The 6,329-nt window shown below is 53.3% G+C and overlaps 1 long non-coding RNA gene across 1 annotated transcript; it reads right to left on the bottom strand.

Annotated features, from left to right (window-relative positions):
• Positions 1–739: 739 nt before the first annotated feature.
• On the bottom strand, positions 740–3,246 carry LOC112531536. Its single transcript, XR_003073373.3, has 2 exons — positions 3,196–3,246; positions 740–2,648 (listed from the first exon to the last, which is right to left on the bottom strand). It is a non-coding gene; the product is annotated as an uncharacterized LOC112531536 (long non-coding RNA).
• Between the last annotated feature and the right edge of the window lie 3,083 nt (positions 3,247–6,329).

Consider the following 6,329-nt stretch of genomic DNA (forward strand, 5'->3'; position numbering starts at 1 on the left):
ATGACTGGCAGCTTCCACTTTGCTAACAGTTCCACAAAGGCAGGTGGAGGGCCAGGCAGGACCGCTGAGGACTGAGATAGCTTTAAGCTGACTTGCTGGGGTGCCAGGGGTGATCAGCTGTATACGCTTGGCTTTGCACCCTGCTTCTCATTAGCATTAATTAGCCAGCCTCGTACCTCTGCTGCTGCCAGGACAATAACTGGCTCAGGCAGTAGTTTCGCAGTCCCTAATACTGTGTACGGAATTGCCAGAGCACACACCAGGGAGCTGGCATCTTTCTGCCAACTGCAGAGGAGAGCAGAGATCGGCTCAGCATAACACTAGGCCAGCAGGAACACCTTAAGCACATCCAGGTACAGTGCACATATGACATATAGCCACCCCAAACCTTGATGTTAGAGAGCTCCACCAGGTTCATCCCCAGGCAGAGGGTCCCATCAGCGGTGTTCAAGCCGCCTCTCTCCTCCCCAGCACAGGAGCCATGATCAGGTGCTCACCTAGCCAGCAGTGTGACCACACTGGTTTCAGTGGGCCAAAGTGACTTGGGACAAAAACAGGTTTTGCAGGTGTTTCTCAACAGTCCTGCCTGACGAAGTGTTTTTATCACTAGAAAGTCATAATTTCAAGTAAAACTCATCCCAAGCCCATAATCTCGACAGACATACTTAAAAATGTGTAGAACTCAAAATGAGTGATTTTGTTTTGTTTTGTTTTTACAAAGGTTCAGGAAAGAAATCCCTCACAGACTTAATGCTTTATTGACATGTTTGGTTATAGCACTACACACATTGGGCAAGATCAGCTGCCGGTAAGCTTAGACCACAGATGATGCCTTCCCATTTAAATGTTGCAACAAAGAATAAAACTATTTCACAAGTAACAAAGGGGAACCCTTTAATTTGCTAAAACAATTTCAGCTCTCATTGCATTAGCACCCTCCAGCGTCCAATCCTTGAAAAGCATCATCAAGACTAATTCGCCAAGTAGAGTCCCGTGAAATACAAGATGAAACAGCAGCAGGATCCTGGGAGGGAAGATGACAACTGGAGACAACAGAAGAAACTCCCAGTGCTGCAAATATCTTCTGTTCCAAGGGCAGAAATTGTAGATGACATACGCACAGTCCCTGAGCAAGATGTGACGTGGAATTATCATTAATCCCGTATTATCTTCCAAGAAGACACTCGGTTGAGCCTCACCACACCACAGCAATCCATCACGCTCATTTAGTGGCACAGCAGCTGAAGCAGCACTCCTCCAGCAGCACTCCCAAAGCTGTACATATCCACGCTGCGCACTCCATGCTCTGCAGCACTCTGCCAAGATAGGAGGTTAGCAGTGTCACTTTTGACTGACCTGGTGCAGGCACGTGGGTATGCTTCTGGCCACAACATGCCACGTAAAGAAACAGATGTAAAAAGCCCTCTTGCTCATGGAGGAAGCACACATGCATTCAGGTAGCTGATGGCAACCAGCTGCAATGTTCCTTCTGCTAAGCACAGAGAGAACCCTCCACACAGATCTGCGGTGAAGGAAGTTTTCATATGCAATGCTTTACTGCAATATTGTTTGTAAAAGCACACTTGAAGCCTTCAGCAATTAGAAAAAAAAATGAAGAACAGCTGAATTTATTACTTCAAAACAGCTGGAAGGAGTTTTTTGGAACTTTTTCCAAGAAAAAAAGTCTTTCCAAAGTAGGGAAAGCCCAAAAGGCCTTGGAACATTACAAGTGAGCAAAGTGCTCTGAGCACTGTCAGTTTCATCTGCCTGCTAACAGCACAAATACTCCAACAGCATTCTCACAGCAGCACTGCAAGGACAGTAACATCTTCGTAAAGACACAAAAGTGGCAGCCATGGGACACATACTGATGTCCAGACCCAGGGTGCCTGCTAGCTCCTGCTACAGACCACAAAGCTGCTAATGAAATCCAACCAACAGCTGTATCAATTAACTGTCAAAGTTTGAAGTCATCCCTGCATTTTCTGTCCGCACTGCACACAGCTAAATGGTTGTCCAGCTGAAATGTGAGCAAGGACTCCTGGTTCTTCATCCAGCTCAGGTCATCAACCGCTCAGCTGCCCCAAATTCAGGTTCTGCAAGATCTGGTGGATTCCACCTGCGCGGCAGCCTTCTGGGCTCCAGAGCAGCACAGGTGATGAGGGACAGGCAGTTCCCACTGCTGACAGGCTGTGACATCTCCTGGGAATCAGGCAGGCCATCGAGTCCAAATCCAGGCTCCACACAGGATCACCGAAATTTAAACCCAGTGTCCAAAAGCAGTGTCCAGATGCTCCGTGAACTCCGGCACTGGGGGCCGTGCCCACAGCCCTGGGCAGCCCGTTCCATGCCCACCACCCTGTGGTGCAGCCCCTGTCCCTAACCCCCAGCTGCCCCTCCCCTCACAGCTCCACGCCGTTCCCTCGGGCCCTGTCGCTGTCACAGAGAGCGGAGCTCAGCGCTGCCCCTCCGCTCCCTGTGAGGAGCTGCAGCCGCCATCAGGCCTCCCCTCAGCTCCTCTGCTCTGCGCTGAGCACACCCAGGGACCTGAGCCGCTCCTCATATGTCTCGTCCTCCAGACCCTTCCACATCTTTGTTACCCTTCCTTGGACGCTAACAGTTTTATGTCCTTCTTAGTATATATGATCCTGTACAGGGGGAAAAGGAAAAGTATTTACATGCATGCAACCCCTCCAGCAGTGGGCTCAGTCAGGCAGCCGGAGGCTGGGAGGTGACTCCGGGTGCCCTGCAGGATGGCGATACGGAGGGCAGGAAAGCCTGACCCGGATCGTACGGCCCTAGCACAGCACAAAGAAGTCCGGCTGCCCCGGGGCTCCTCAGGAACACCAGGGTCAATACTGCCTGTACACAGCAACACCTACGTCGCGGTTATTACAGATTCCTCTGATTTATTACATGCTTTTCCGACAATCAGCTACGAAATGCTTACAGGATCCAGGCCCTTCAGGTGCCGCAAGTGGGGGCCCCACGAGGGCAGAGCACGGAGGGCACTCACCTCACCTCACCTCACCTCCCCGCCCCGCCGCCCGCGCCGCCTTCGGCCCCCCGAGCCGCCCCGCCGCCGACCCCGCACCGCCGCCGCGGCACAGCGCCCCCCTCAGGCGCCGCGTCCCGACCCCGCGCCCCCGCCGACCCCGATCCGCTCGTGCCGCGGGGCGGCGCCGCCTCACTCACAGCCGCCGCCAGCCCCGCGCCGCCATCGCCGCAGCCGCCGCCATCGTCGCCTCGCCCCGCCCCGCCGCTGCCCACTGGCTGCGGAACGCCGCCGCGCCCCTCCCCCGTGGGGCTGATTGGTGGGAAGGGGGGAGGAGGTGTGCCGCGCGCCACGTGGGGGTGGAGAGCCGCCCCCCACGTGCCCGGGCAGGAGGGGCGGGGCGCGGCGCTCCGCGCGGCCGTTAGCGGGGCGCCCCCTGGCTGCCGGCGGGAGCGCCCTCAGCGCGGGGCACTCTGGCAGCCCGTGTACCCCCAGCGCCGCCCTCAGGGCCCTGCCGGCCGCTCCTGGCCGCCGTCCCTGCGGCGAGGGTGCGGGTGCTGGGCGCGGGGCAGTGCCAGAGAGCCGGCAGCGGCCTGCCCTGCTCCCTGCCGCATGACCTGTGAATGCTCATGGGCACATCTCCACTTCATTTGTCATAGAATCATAGAATCACCAAGGTTGGAAAAGACCCACAGGATCATACAGTCCAACCATCCACCCATCACCAATACTTATCACTAAACCATGTCCCTCAACCCAACGTCCAAACATTCCTTGAACACCTCCAGGGTCGGTGACTCCACCACCTCCCTGGGCAGCCCATTCCAGTGCCTGACCACTCTTTCAGAGAAGCAGTATTTCCTAATGTCCACCCTCAATATCTCCAGGCTCAACTTGAAGCCATTCCCTCTAGTCCTATCACTAGTCACACGAGAGAAGAGGCCGACCCCCAGCTCACTACAACCTCCTTTACAGGTTGTTATAGAAGCAATAAGGTCTCCCCTGAGCCTCCTCTTCTCTAGACTGAACAATCCCAGCTCTTTCAGCCGCTCCTCATAAGGCCTGTGCTCCACACCCCTCACAGCTTCATTGCCCTCCTCTGGACACGCTCCAGGGCCTCAATGTCTTTCTTGCAGTGAGGGGCCCAAAACTGGACACAGTACTCGAGGTGCGGCCTCACCAGTGCTGAGTACAGGTTGACTGAAGGTTTTTGAAGTTATTAATGATTTCTTGATTATATGATTAGTGACTTAAACAAGTATTCTTGCACACACACACACACAAAGGAATAAGGAAGTATTGTAGAATGCCTGTAGAACTATTAATGAGCCTCCCTGATGGCAAGGGGGGTTGAAACTCGATGATCATTGTGGTCCTTTTCAACCCAGGCCATTCTATGATTCTTTGATTCTATATTGGAGTCTGTGTGGAACCCAAGTAGCGAAGAGCCCCGTGTTGCTGCCCGAAGCCATTGCGCGTCACTGTCCTCCTGACGCTCATTTACTGTGATCTGCGAGGGAGAAATGAGCATCGCAGCAGCGTAGGCACGGCGTGCCTTCCTGGTGGTGCTGTGAGCACAAAGGGTGTCCTCAGCTCAGTGTGGAAAAGTGGGGAATAAACATCTGTCAGCACCGATCTTGCGGAGGTTTCCATGACGCTTTCCGACAGGAGGCACTTCTGATGGCCGGCTGTGTCAGAGGGCCTCTGTGGTGCCAGAGCTGCTTTGGGCCTGCTCTGATAGCTCAGCGCAGTGACAGCTCCTCAGGGGCCTTGGCTGGGACTCACTGCTCTCCTGGAGGAGAGACAGGGTTGGCTTGGCCTGGGCGGTGGGTTAAGGTGGTGACAGGGTGATATAAATGTAGGTGGCTAAGCGAGGGCAAGGAGAGGGAGAGAAAGGGTTCTGAGCCAGAAGAAAGATGGGTGGGTGGGAAGGAGCAGGAAGTATTTACTTTTCTTCTCCCCAGCCTCCTCTCCAGACAATGGATTGAGAGCCATTCTCCTTGGAGCAGGTAGCCCCTGCTCAGCCCTCAGGCCTCCCAGGCAATTCTCTGCCTCCTCAAGGTTCCTTGAGGGATGGGAACCAGATCGGCACTCAGTGCCACAACAGAGGGAAGGTGAAAGCTAAAAAAGGGAGAAACATCTGGAAAAAATGAAGGGCCAGTAGCTGAGGTGGAGCTGCAGGAAGTAGAAACTACTAGAGCAGGTCCAGCAGTAAATCAAAGAAAACACTAGCTAGAAGGTATCAAGTTATAGAAGCCCTACTTCGTACGTCAAGAAGATTTTACAGTGAGTGCATATTGCTACCCAGTTCAGATAACGTTATACTTACTACACGGTTTTGGGGGAAAATTACTGAAAAGCATCTGCCTGGAACCACTGCAATTCAGGAAAGTCAAATATTGGCAAGCTGAAAGTGGCCCACAGCCTACATGCTCCATGTGCTGCCTGGAAACAGAGTTTGTAAGGGAGTTTGAAGTGGGGAGCTGTGCTTGCCAGTACTCCAGGTAGGAGCATGTGATACATTTCAAAAAGTGGTGTGGTTTCAGTATTGGTTTTCTTTCGCATTCCTTACACAGCCTCATGTTTTATTTGTTGTGATCCACTGAGCATATGTTTCCACTAGCTGGAAGCAGGTCTGTTTCCTGAGTGCCAAGTATTCATTTAGCAACGCACGAGGCTATGAGTTGTTTGGGACAAGGGTGGATAGTGATAGGGAGGGGTAATGGTCTTAAACTGAGACAGGGGGGGTTTAGGTTGGGTATTAGGAAGAAGTTTCTCACACAGAGGGTGGTGACACACTGGAACAGGTTGCCCAAGGAGGCTGTGGATGCCCCATCCCCGGAGGCATTCAAGGCCAGGCTGGATGTGGCTCTGGGCAGCCTGGTCTGGTGGTTGGCGACCCTGCACATAGCAGGGGGGTTGAAACTCAATGATCATTGTGGTCCTTTTCAACCCAGGCCATTCTGTCATTCTATGATGCTATGATTCTCTCCTCATGTGCATCATCTGGGCTTGCTAGAAGCAGGAGCTACAGGCAATACCCATGCTGCAGCCAGGGCACATGGCCTGAGAACCTCTGCTGCAGAGTGCCTTTGGTTTTGAGAGTGAGACAGGCAACAGGGCACGGTGATGACTGCTGCAGGGGGTGGCTGCAGAAGTGGGTACGTTATGCTTTTGTTCAGAAGGTAAAAAATATCAGGCGTAGAACTATTTGGAACAAATGCTCTTTTTTAAACAAACAAAAAAAATCCATGACGATAGGTTTTCCAGTGTGAAGTACTGTCAAGCTGTGGAGGATGCAAGGAGGAAAGTGTAATGCTTGCGTAGATGAGGA

Source organism: Gallus gallus, chromosome 1 (assembly GCF_016699485.2).
Source record: "Gallus gallus isolate bGalGal1 chromosome 1, bGalGal1.mat.broiler.GRCg7b, whole genome shotgun sequence".
In the NCBI taxonomy this organism is placed as follows: domain Eukaryota; kingdom Metazoa; phylum Chordata; class Aves; order Galliformes; family Phasianidae; genus Gallus; species Gallus gallus.